Genomic DNA, 13943 nt, shown 5'->3' with positions numbered 1-13943 from the left:
TTGGGAGGCCAAGGCGAGTGGATTGCCTGAGCCTGCGGGTTCAAGACCTGCCCAGGGAACTTGGCAAGACCTCATCTCTACTAATAAATCAAAAATTACCCGGGTGTGGTAGCACTTGCCTGTAGTTCTGACTACTTTGAAAGCTGAGGTGGAAGGATTGCCGGAGCCCAGCAATTTGAGACTGTGGTGGTCGGGAACGTCCTACTGCACTCTCGTCTGGGCAACAGAGTGAGACTCCAATGTTACAGCTGGATTATGAGAAACAACACCAACATGCAGAAAAGGTCAGATTATGAGTCCTTTATTGACGCCAGCGACCGAGAGTGGACTAGTGTCCCAAATAACTCTCGGCCCGAACAGAGTGAGTAGTGGGTTTTTTAAAGGCAAACATTACATAAACTGTACAGTTTGATATTTCTTGGCAAACCATAGGATTAGTAAGCGGTACTGAGCGTTACAGGATTTATGCAACTAGGGAGTTTCCAATCACCGAGGAGCACAGGAATGTGGGTGTGCGGTATGATTACGAGAAGTTACACAAGGGCATCATCTCTAGGCTAAGAGGGAAGGTCTGTTACAAAATGAGTTACTTACTCATGTCAAGTGAGCTATTTCAGCAGGCTATTATGGGTTTTGCAGATAGAAATTTCACCAACTCAAAAAAAGAAAGAATTGAACTACTTCTCAACAAGTGCCACAACTATTACATAAGTCCAAATTATCTCTCTCACTAGAACTACTTCCTGTCCTCTATCATCTATCATCATGCGGTAACTAGAAAAAATAAATGAGATTGTTTCAAATCTTTGTGCAAAACCCTGCTATATCTTCTACTGTACATAAAATTAAATCTAAATTATTTACTGTTACCGTGAAGGCAATAAATAACCGAATTCTTGCTTACCTTCCTAACATAATCTCATTACTGCCTCGCTCATTTTCTTCTTATCACATAACTATGTTGGCACACAATAAATTTGTTAATGGTAAACATGAAAAGAGTCTAGTCTTTGGTCGTTGTCACAGTTTTTATTTTTGTTTTTGTTTTGTGATTTGAAGTCTCACTCTTTCACCCAGGGTGAAGTGCAGTGTCATATTCACGGACACCACAGTCTTGACTTGCTGGGCTCGTGTGATCCTTCCACCTCAGCCTTCCAGATAGCTAAAACCATAGGCGCATGCTACCACACCCAGCTAATTTTTTGACTTATTGTAAAGATGAGGGCTCATCATGTTGCCCAGGCTGGTCTCCATCCTTGGACTCAGGTAATCCTCTCGTCTCAGCCTCCCAAAGTGCTGGGATTACAGACATGAGCCACCACACCTAGTTCTAGAGTTTGATATTAATCTACTTATTAATCAATCTTATTAATTACATTATTCAAACTCTACATTCTCATTTCTTTTTATCTGTTTTAAATAACAAATGGAGAGTTATGTTCAAGTTTCTCATAATTATTATTTCTGTATATTAGTTTTATAATATCTTGCTTTATATTTTTAATGCTTGATTGTTCTGAACAAAGAGATCATGATGATTTTATTTTTTGTGATATCTGCTGCAATATATATTCTTTTGTCACATTTAGTTTTATTGCCTAAAATCTATTCTATTTTTATTATTGACTATCTGGATTTTTTAAATATTTGATTATGCTTTTGCACTTAATATACTTTTACTTATTTTTAATGTCTGATGTTTGTGTTATATTTGTTTTAAATGGATCTCTCAAAAATGTTGTGAGAATAAAGCTTATTATTTGAACTCAAAAAGATTAACTTTTAACAAGTTTAAAATGTGTATATATTATGATAATTTTTATCTTCAGTCAATCTATTTTATGATTTTTGTCTTGTGTTCCTTTCTCTTAATTTTTCTCTTTTACTCTGTGAACCAAATTCTTTACCCTGTTTTATATTTCTGTGAATGACCAGATTCTCATTTATTCTACATCATTTCATTTTCTCTTTGCTCATTTTAATGTTATTTTTATGTTTTTCATTGTTTTTGTTTATTGTTTTAAAAGGAATATATTTTGTTTTTAATTTAGTACATTTATCAAAATATCATTCAAACAATGTATTCCAAATAGTGCATTTAGCGTTAAAAATATCATCTTTTGGTCAGGTGCAGCTCACATCTGTAATCCCAACACTTTGGGAGGCATAGATTGGAGGATTGCTTGAGCTTAGGATTTCCAGATTAGCCTGGCAACAGAGTGAGACCTCATCTATATAAAAAATAAAAACAAAACAAGACAGAATAGTCAGGCTTGGTGGCATGCAGCATGCACCTGTAGTCCTAGTTACTTTAGAGGTTGAGGCAGAGGGATTACCTAGACCAAGGAGATCAAGGTTGCAGTGAGACATGATTGTACCACTGTTCTCCAGCCTGGGCAACAGAGTGAGACCCTGACTCAAAAAAAAAAAATCTTTTGAGTCCCCTCCAAGTGGTAAGAAATTATAAGAAATGCCTACACCAAAGTTACAGTCATAGTCTAATAGGGCTTCTATAACAAAACGCCATAACCTGGGTAATTTGAAAACAACAGAAAATTATTTCTCACCCTTCTAGAGGTTAAATACAAGATAAAGTTACTGGCAGATTCACTGCTTGATTAAGGATCTATGTTCAGGTTCATAGATGATGCCTCTCACTGTGTTTTCATGAAGTAGAAAGGGCAAGGGGTCTCTCACAGCCATTTTTTATAAGAACACTAATCTCATTTATGAGGGTTCTGCCTCTGTGACCTAGGTTCATCATTTTCTGGATTAGAATTTCAACACATGATTTTTGGGTGGGGACACAGTCTTCCAGATCATAGTTATTCCTGTTCTTTCACTTTAGATTGAGATTTAGCTTTTATTCAACTTGAGTACATCTTCAAGTAATTTTTTAACAGATCCTGCATATTTTCTGGGTTCTTTCTTGTTCGAGAATGTCTGTTGCATCCCCATGAAAGGCAAATTAGCTGGGTAAAATAATTAGAATAAAATTATATAGATATCCCATTATATTCTGGTAGTTAGCGTTGAAGAGAGAATGTTTAAGACCAATTTGACTTTTTCCTAGTAATTTCTTTCACTATGAAGCTGACAGATTTTCTTCTCAACCCTCATAATCAAAATATTTATGAAACATACCTAATTTGTGAGTCTCTTTTCATTGATTTTTACCCAGAAGAAGGTAAACTTTTCAATCTGAACAGTAAGATGTTTTTCAATTCACGACTATTTTCTTCAGTATTGGATATTATTATTCCCTTTATTCAATGTTTTTTGTTCTTCTCAAGAATACAGTTATTTTTAAAAATAAATCAAGAAGGTTTTCCTCCATATTGTTTCTCTTTACCTTTTTCCACTGCATCTAAGAGTATTTCTCAAGCTTGATCTGTGCAACTCAGCTTTTTTATAGTGACAATTCTCTCCTTATGATCATCATTGTGGATTTTCATTTTGCTGCTTCTTCTCCTCTTTAGCTTTTTTCCAACTCTTCCTTGGGTCATTCATTTCTCAGCTCAATCTGTAATGATATGTATATTTCTGTGTTCTTTTTCCTCATGATTTTCTCCTCCTACTTCACAGATGGATTGCCTTGTTATAGACAGTAGTAATAACGCATTCTTTGAAATTTCCTTCAATACACATCATCAAAAAAAGTACAACTTTTTTTATTCATAAAGATTATTTTCCCTTTTTCTGGTTCAGCAGTATTGTTATAAGTTGTGTGTGTATGCCTAGATATACACACAGAGAAATACATACACACACATATGTATCACCCTTCTTCTCCTCTTTTTCTTTTTGTGATTCTCCCATTTTCACTTTCAAGAAGTGAAGATCTATTTATATTTGTGTTTAACTGTAAGCAGGATATATAGTTAGCTTTCATCCTAATTAGCTGTCCCTTTTTATGTTGATCAGCTTTCAATCCAACGTTTGCTTTTTAGTATGTATTTGGTCCCTTCTGCTAAGATGAAAAGTAACTGGTCCTATCTTACTGTCCGGTTCTCTGATATTTTGAACTAAGTACATGAAAACATACAATGTCCATGATGCTTTACTTCTAGGGCTCTGTATGTCCCACTGGAGTGGTTTGCTGGGGATAACTTAACCCCTTATAATCAATCAACCAAATTCTGACAGTACTTCTCTACCCAAAACTCTGCTGTACTCTGGATGTTACATGCTCTGGAGAACCATAAAAAGAAGACATTGGTCAGTCGCAGTAGCTCATGCCTGTAATCCCAGCACTTTACAAGGCCGAAGCAGGATTGTTTGAGCCCAGGAGTTTGAAACCAATATAGTCAACATAGCAAGATCTCGTCTCTACAAAAAAATTAAAAATTAGCTGGCCATGGTGGCATATGCCTATAATCTGAGCTACTGTGGAGGCTGAAGTGAAAGGTTCACCTGAGCCCAGGAAATCAAGGTCATGGTAAGACATGATCATGCTACTACACTCTAGCCTGGGTGACAAAGTGAGATCCTGATGTAAAAAGGAAAGAGAGAGAGAGAGAAAGAGAGACAGACAGACATTGTAAGGAGAAGCAGAAATAGCATAGTAAAATCAAGGCTGTCCAAACTGGTACTTGATATGGCTAGATGTAGACTCACCTTAAATATCTTCCTTGAAGTGGCTCTTTTAAAAAAAATAAGCCAGGGTTCCTGTAGAAATTTTATTTATTGAGTTGTTGGTTGTTTAATTTTTTTTGTTTTTTTTGTTTTTGTTTTTTGTCTACCTATGCCTTTAATCTTAAACTGGATTTATGAAACATTTGAGCTATTCCAAGCTGGGCTAGAAACAGTTTTCACTTTTTCTGCTAGGTCCATTAGGGAGTAACCCTTGTATGATAAATGGATAAAGATGCAGAAATCACAGGCAAACAAGACCACCTGAAACTTAGAAATTCATAACTTAGCATTATTGTCAGATGCAAAAGAAAAAATACAATAGCTGCCTTTTATTTAGTGCTTACTATGTGTTAAGTCATTCAGTCATTTATCCATACTTTATTGAGAACATATTTTATGCCAGCCTCTACCTTTCATCCTGGAGATACAATAATAATAAAAATACAGCTTTCTTACTTTCCTGGGTATACAGAGTACGGCCAGTCATTAACGAGGTAATCACATTAATGAACATTAAATTATGGAGTAGGGTAGGTGCTTTGAGTGCATATTTCATAAGACACCTAGAGAGAAGATCTGATGGCAGACTGGAATGTTTCCTTTTGTTCTGGAATTTGAAGGAAGAGTAAAGATTAACTAGGCAAATAGCATGGAGAAGAAATACAAATAGAGGGAATTGAATGTACAAAGGTCCTATCATTGCAAAGCACCATTCTAAGTGCTTACTTGCACAGGCATATTTGAGCCTCATTTTTCAGTGTAGTAAAGTCTTGTTTTTCTTTTCTGTTATAGGTATTTAGTGAGAAGTGAGAGTGACTCTGTCATGTATTGCTGAATGAACACAGATTTTCAAATCAGATTTCTAACTTTAAATATAATATAACTCTGGGCACAGTAGCTCACACCTGCAATCCCAGTCCTTTGGGAGGCTGATGCGAGAGGACTGCCTGGACCCAAGGGTTCAAGACCAGCCTGGGAAATTTGACAAGACGCTGTCTCTACAATAAATCAAAAAATTAGCTGGGCATGGTGGCATTTGCCTGTAGTTTCAGCTACTTGGAAAGCTGAGGTGGAAGGGTTGCCTGAGCCCAGCAGGCTGAGGCTGCAGTGGCCATGAGCATGTTACTGCACTCCAACCTGGGTAACAGAATGAGACTCCAACTAAAAAAAGTATAGAGGTGAGGTAGGGGTGGGGAGTAAAATATATATATACAGCAATATTTTAAATCCACTTGAATGTCAAAGTCAGATAAACATTGTATATGCATCCATAAGCCTGGGTGTCATTTTGCTTTTTGTAGAAGCAAAAATAGGTCTGGTAGTTATTACATCACAGTGCAATTTTAATTCTCCTGCTGATTTTCTTTGACAGTGGAAAACAAACTCTTAGGGGAAAAAAATATTTGCAAAAATAACTTTGTGTTTTAAAAAAGCATTTTCCTAGGCGTTCTTCCTGAAACAAATATAGACAAACCCAAGTTAGAAAGATATTTAATTCAACCAAATCTAGATAAATTTACTTCCTAATTGTAGAAGCAAATAAATTTGATGGTAGATAAACAGATCCACAGAGAAACTGGGTTACACTATCACATTTTAACTTCATAGCAAATGTAGGTTTTCAGTGATTAGATTTCACATGCTGCACTCAGATTAGCCTTTGCAAATACTGATGTATTCAGGGATGCCAGACTGATAATAGCCAAACAAACTTAAATAAATTTTCACTGAATTTTTTTTTATGTTCTGAGGTGGGAATTAATAAATTTAAAGCAAGTCCCCAACATAAACAATAACATTTAATGATGCAGAACCCAAAACATAATTGTCCTCAGTTACAATGTGACAGTAAATATTCATCTACACAAAAACCATTGAGATAGAGTAAAGTTGCACAAAACAAGATCTCATTTACGTAACATATGTACATACTGTTAGAAGTTTCATAACAGTTCTGTGTGTGTGTGTGTGTGTGTGTGTGCACGAGAGAGAGAGAGAGAGAGAGAGAAAGAGAGAGAGAGAGAGAGAGAGAAAGATATTGGGGATTGGAATTTGGGGATTCAATTACCATGACAAAGTCTGAGAACAAGTCTTGCAGAATAGTTGTTTCTAATATTCAGCTCTAACCCTCAGCCATGTTCGAACTTGATGGTGATTGCTACTATCCCATTAGAGTCTTGTCCAGCTTAAATCCAATCAGAGCTATGGAGTTGAGACAGAAAATCAAGTTGAAAAGTCCAGAAATATGGTTTAAGTTCCACTTCATGATGTATTCCTACTAGTGTGAATTATGAAAAATTTACTCTCCCTTCTGAATCTCTGTATCTTCTCTGTGAATTGGGGATAAAAATAAGATCTGCCTGATATGTTCTATAGAAATTGTATGTACATCATATGAGATCATGGATGTGAAATTATTTTTTCAATGGTCATATGTTATGAAATTGTTTATTTAAGCATTAAATATGTGTGGTCACATCTACTGTGCCATTGACTTCATAGGTGTAAGTCTCATTGCTCTAGAAGATCGAGGGATATTGTGAGAAAATGAAGAGGCATTGAAAACCAGCTTCAAGAAATGTTTTCCAGATGAACATTTAAAAGTTAGATAATCTGTCTATTTTCCATACTTATTTGGACTTATTTAGTATATATTTTATGTTTTCACCTTAACTCCAACAACATTGTAAATCTCCTGAGAACAGAGACCTTATCTTTCTTTATCTTCCATTTAAGACTATATATAAAGTGTTCAGTGCCATCCAACTGATGAACTAATTTAAATATCCATTAACTACTTGATATCCACAATTAAAGTTTTGGATACCAAAAGATAATATGCCAGGAATATTTCTCCACACTTGGAATTTTCTATTTTAAAGAGTTTATTTTTATAAATGTATTTATATCTGTAGGAAATTTACTTATCTTTGTAAGGAATATTCATTTCTTCGTTCAACATATAGCTGTGGACCACAGCCACTTTATTAATATGAGCTCACTCTGGTCCAAGCCATCGTCATCTCTTGACTAGACTGACACAATCATCTTCTTTTGTGGGGAGTGGGTTGTAGTCTCACTCCATCGCACACTCACGACCACCCCAGCATTAATCCGCTGGGCTCCAGCGATCCTTCCACCTCAGCCTTCCAAGTAGCGGGAACTACAGGCGTGCGCTGCTACGCCTGGTTAATTTTTGATTTGTTATAGAGATGAAGTCTTGCCAAGTTGCCCGGTCTGGTCTCAAACCGCGGGCTCAGACAATCCACTCAGCTCAGCCTCCCAAAGTGCTGGCATTACAGGCTGACCCACCGAGCACGGCCTGCAATCACCTCTTAATTCGTCTTCCTGCATCTAGTTTGCCCCTCTTAGTCCATCATCAAAATGGTGACCAGAGTGATTTTTAAAATATAAAGATCATCTCACTCTACTTTTCAAAACCCTGAAAAGGCCTCTATTTCATTTTCTTCTACTCTGTCCCTCACTGACTTTGCTCTGACCATGACAGCCTCCTTGCTCTTGTTGCAGATGGAAGTCATAATCCTGCTTTAAGGCTTTTGTGCTGCTTGTTTTCTCTGTCTGTACCACTGTGTTCCCAGATGACCTTTTACTGACTTTCTTCTTCCTCTCAAACCCTTGCTTAAATAGGGGCTATCCTGAAACATTGTTTAATACTAGAATATGCACCCTCTCTCCAAGCACATGGGTCTCAGCCCTATTATCCCACTCTCTTTTTTTTCCATATAACTTATCATCTTATAATATATACCTTTCTTATTAAGTCAGTTTTATTAATGTCTACCTTTACTGAACGTGGGCATTATGATGGCAGGAATATATGCTTTGTTCACTGATAACCTCAGATCTCACCTTGAAGTGTGCCCGAATGAAAAGCCATTCATTAAGTCACGTGCAGCAGTAAGGCGTGCAGTGAGAGTCAATTGAACATAAACACTCTGCCCCTATGTTCATTTTATGCTCTCTCTGGAACAATATTTCAGCTTGCTATAAAATTTGGTTCTGACAAGTGTTTACTCTCTATACTTTGATAATGATATTCTATTTCATCTATCATCGAATTTTGTTGTTGAGAAATCTGCTCTCAGACTAATTGCTGTTCCTTTGTAGGCAATCTTTCCTTTTCCCTCTAGTTACTTTTCAGATCTGATTATCTTTGAAGTTCGGTAATTACCATAAGATGTGTCCATATGTGGATTTATTTATGTGTGTCTTTTTTGGAGTTGACTTTAAATCCTGAACCTGAATGTATATGTCTTTCTTTTCATTTATTGCTGTTATTTCTACAAATATTGCTCCCCATACTACTCATTTTCTATTTTTAGAGTTTCTACTAGAACTATGATAAAGTTTAATATTCTATCCTCTGTGCTTTTTACATTTTTTCCTTCACTTTTTCTTCTCTTTAAGTCATTGTATCTCTATGCATTTGGTCAATGTCTCTGACTAGCTTTAATCCCATTGTTCTCTAGTGAACTCTTAAAGAGGTAGCTAAAGTGCCTTTGTTGAGACATTCTCTCACCTAGTCACAGCTTACCTTAATACCTTTAACGTGGAGCACTTACCTATGTGCTTTTGCACACCTGGAATAGTTTATAGGAAGTTTCTCAGATTAAACTCTCATTTGTGAATTTTTATTTCTGTCGCATTTATTTTTGCTGTTCAACTCATTGATTTTGGTTTTATTTTACTTTAATAAGTATTTTTTTTTTACTTCTAGTTGAATATTTGGCTTTGTTTCAAATATGCCTATGATTTTTATCATGGTTTCTTAGTATTATTCTCTACTGATATCTTTAATAACTTAAATACGTTATTTCATGTCTCTAGGGGGATTTAATTCTGTTTTGCTGTATCTGTTCTTTATTATAATGGATTACTGATTCTTATGTTTCCAAATTTTGGATTGTGGATTTATCTTTAATAAGCTTTGTCTGTGGGGAAAGACTGTTCAGCCCGAATTGAGAGCATGTCCTTACTAGTTGTTTAATGCTTACTCTGGTAAAACTGAAGAGTGTTTTACTGGCCTGAGACCAATTATTGTATTAATTTATCAGCTATGGGGTTGTTGGACAATGTGTATAACGTAGATTTTACCCTAAACCTGCAAGAAGTTAGGTGTGGAGTTTTGGATAATTAGGAATGACTATTTTTTTTTACCTAGTGTCTTACTTTATTTGTATTGTTATAAAGGAATACCTGAGGTTGAGAAATTTATAAAGAATCTACAGGCTGTACAAAAAGCGCAGTGCCAGCATGTACTTCTGGTGAGACCTCAGGCTGTTTTCACTCATGGTAGAAGACAATGGGGGCCCTGTATATGAAGATTATTGGAGAGAGAGAAAGCAAGAAAGGAGGAGGGAGGTGCCAGACTCTTTTTAACACTGGGTCCTTGCGAAAACTAATAGTAAGAACTCACCCCCAAGGGAGGACATTAATTTACTAAAGAGAGCATCACTCCTGTGACCCAAATACCTCCCATTAGGCTTCGTCTCCAATACTGGGATCAAATTTCTTTTTTTTTTTTTTTTTGAGTTGGAATCTCACTCTGTCACCCAGACTAGAGTGCAGTGGCCGCTCCTGGCCACCACAACCTCAACCTGCTGGGCTCTGGCGATCCTTCCGCCTCAGCCTTCTGAGTAGCTGGAACTACAGGCACACGCTACCACACCCAGCTAATTTTTGATTTATTGTAGAGATGAGGTCTCGCCAAGTTGCCCAGACGGGTCTCGAACCCTCGGACTCAGGCAATTCACTCACTTCAGCCTTCCAAAGCGCGGGATTACAGGCTGAGCCACCGAGCCTGGCATGAGGTTTTGGGGGACACATCCAAACTATAGCACCTGAGGTTGAGGTGAAAAAATGACATGCTCTTTTTGCCTTTCTGTGCCAACAAGCACAATTTGATTGGGTTCAATCTTTTACCAGGTTTGTGACTCCTGAAAGATCACAACTGACTAAGAAGATCTCATTCTCACTCACCTCACAAAAACCAGGACTTGTTTCTTTTTTCTAGGCATTAAAACCTAATTCTCAGTGTTGTAGAGATTAGAATCCCCATTCCAACTCATCCTCCTTCTAGTGCAGCTGTGAAATTGGCTTAAAATTCCTGCTCCATACTATTGTTCTGTTCCCATTTTGGAAGAGACACTGATTTCCTTTCTGTGAAATAACCTGTTTACAATTTTCCGTTTTACACTATTTTACTTACTTGTTCTGGAGTTGTATAGCTTTTCCCTCAAGTTAATTGACCTTTCACATTGTCCAAAATTGAAGTCTGGAATGTTTGTTTCAGGAAAGAACAGAGTTTTCGTATAACCATATAAAAAAATTCTTACCAAAAATTAGTCTTCTGAGAGCTCATTTTGATGAAAGAGGGAAATAGCTAAGTAAACAATTGAAATTAAATGTGATAAGTACTATAAGGGTTCACTTAGGGCACAGAGGAGCATTGTTAAGTGCAGAGAGGGCAAATACCTTTCAGGGAAGGCTTCAGGGGAACTTAAATCTTCAGTCAAGCAAAGAAAGACGAATGAACATTTCAGGTCAAGATGAATGAAAATATTCAAAGAAATACAAGTAGTTATTTGTGTCTGAGGCACATTGTAAATTTAGGAGAGTAATTGAAGAAAAGCTGAAGAAAGTAGTTAAGTCTGATATCATGAAGCAACTTTGGCTATGCTGATGAGTTTAAATTGCAGAATTTCAATCAGGGTAATGACACCAGCAGATGTGCATTGCATAAAGTGAATCATGACAATAACCAATGTGAAAGGTGGGCTGAGAAGGAAGGGAGTAAGAGACCATTGCAATAATCCAGATCATAAGAGTTCTGGGGGCCTGAACTAAAGTAGTTGAAATTTAGTGAGGAAAGAGGACATACTTAAGCAATTAACAAGGGTAGATGCAAGCAACTGCAGGACTTGAAATTGAAAAAAGAAGGAAAACTGTGAAAATCACTCTCAGGTTTCTTCTTGTTTGAGCTCTTGAGTGTTTATGTTACAAAAACTGCTCTAGGCATGTGTTTGGTATAAAGATAATATACTCACAACTATAGAAAAGTTAGATGTGAAATGAATGTAAGACATTTAGATAATAATGCCCTTACCTCACACACACACACACACACACACACACACACACACACACACACACACAACACTTTTTTTTTTCAGATATTCAAGCTCAGAATTTTGCTATTTGACTGCCAAAATTGGTACTTCTGTTTTACACAGTACCTAGGTGAAATTAAGCCTTCAACCAGGATAACTTCCCTGGTTCTCAGTCCAAATGATATTGGGAGGATGTCTAAGCAAAAGCTAAAATACAGAATCACTTCCTGTAGCCCCATGACCAAAAATGCCCTGATATTACTACCTCTGGTTATGGTCCAGGAATCTGCACTTTAACAGCTTTTTCAGTTGATTATGTCACATTTGCTCCACTGAATACTCATTAAAAAACACTTCCTAGGATCCTTTTGTTCCTCCTGTTCTTCTCCTGAGATCTATAACCTAAATTCCTTGGTATATCCCTTAATTTAAATGCCTAAATCAGTGTCCTAAAAGCAGCAAAAAGTTTAACTTTCCCTGTTGCTCTAGTCACCATCATGATATCTTTTGACAGCAATTGCACACAGAAATTGTATCCCAGGATTTTACTAAACAGTAAGTGACCGAACCAATGTGGGTGCCAGACATTGAGTTTTATATTACCTACAACTCACCCAAATAAATAAGCTAGCTGAAATCACTGGTGGCATATATTGGCCTGTCATATCACCAATAAAGCATCAACTGCTGTGTGTGTGTGTGTGATTTTTTTTTCTTGGCTGCAGTCTGGGAATGGGATAGTAGAATCTGTCAAATGTGCAGTGGTGGAAAAAAAGAGAATGTTCTCAGAAAGAAATGATAAGAATAAAAAGCTATGCCTGTCTTTTCAACAAGTGATGCTAGAACAGCTAGACATCCACATGCAAATAATAAATAAATAAATAAATAAATAAATAAATCTGAAGACAGACCTTACTCCTTTCACAAAAAAAAACTCAAGATGGACCATAAGTCTAAGTGTAAAAGGCAAAACTATAAAACTCCTCAAAGGCAACATAGGGGAAAATCAAAGTGATCTTGGTTTGGTGATGACTTCTTAGATACAACAGCAAAAGAATAACCCATGAAACAAAAATGGTAAGTTTGCTAGAAACAAAATTTAAAAATAATTTTCATTTTATAAAAGACACTGTTAAAAGAAGGTAAAGAAAAGCCATAGAAAAAAATATTTGCAAAATACTAACTCAATAAAAAACTCGTATCCAAGATATGAGGAACTTTTAAAACTCAACAATAAGAAAACAAACAATCCAATTTAAAAATGAGCAAAAGATCTGAATAGGCACCTCACCAAAAAAGATACAAAAATGGCAAATAAGCATATAGAAATGTAAATGTCTAGCATCATATGTCATTATGGAATTACAAATTAAAACAAGAATGTGATACCACTATCCAAAGGGGAACTCCCCCAAAATCTAGAATTTATTTATAAAAAATTTTGCATTTATTCTTACGTTTAAATTTCAGTTACCTTCAAAGTATTCTCTGTTTGATGCAATATACCTATCAAGATGCTTTTTCCACTGCTCAAAACAGTTTTTGAACTTGTCAATTGTGGCACCTTTTAGTACTTTTGCCATTGTTTTGTTTGTTTCACCTCTTCCACATTGACAAAACATTTCCCTTTGAGAACTTTTTTCATTCAGGGAAACAAAAAATAAGTCACTCAGGGTGAGACTGGGTGAATAAGAAGGGTGGGGCACAGGGGTCACGCCACTTTGGGTTAAAAACTGCCGTACACTCAGCAAGGTAATGGGCACATACATGCATTGTTGTGGTAGAAGAACCAGTCACCTATTTGCTACAACTTGGGACATTTCTTCTACAAATTGTGAAGTAACCTTCTCAAAACTTCCAGATAAAGACTTTTCTTGACTGTTTGATTTGGAGAAACAAATTCCAAGTGTACTACAAGGGGCCCACCTTCAAAAAGACAATCCTGTTTTCTGGGGTCCTCTCTCATATACCTGTTGAATGACTAAAATTCACAACACTGACAACACTAAATTCTGGCAAGGAAGTGAAGCAATAAGAACTCTTATTCATCACTGGTGGGAATGCAAAATTATATAGACACTTTAGAAGACAATTTGACAGTTTCTTAAAAGTTCAACCATATGATTCAACAGTCATATTCCTTGGTATTTACCCAAATACACTGAAAACTTACATCTG

Source organism: Carlito syrichta, unplaced genomic scaffold, assembly GCF_000164805.1.
Source record: "Carlito syrichta isolate Samal-C Ts95f unplaced genomic scaffold, Tarsius_syrichta-2.0.1 Scaffold75042, whole genome shotgun sequence".
Classification (NCBI taxonomy): Eukaryota; Metazoa; Chordata; class Mammalia; order Primates; family Tarsiidae; genus Carlito; species Carlito syrichta.
The sequence above is the reverse complement of the archived record's forward strand: the minus strand, read 5'-3'. Positions refer to the sequence as shown.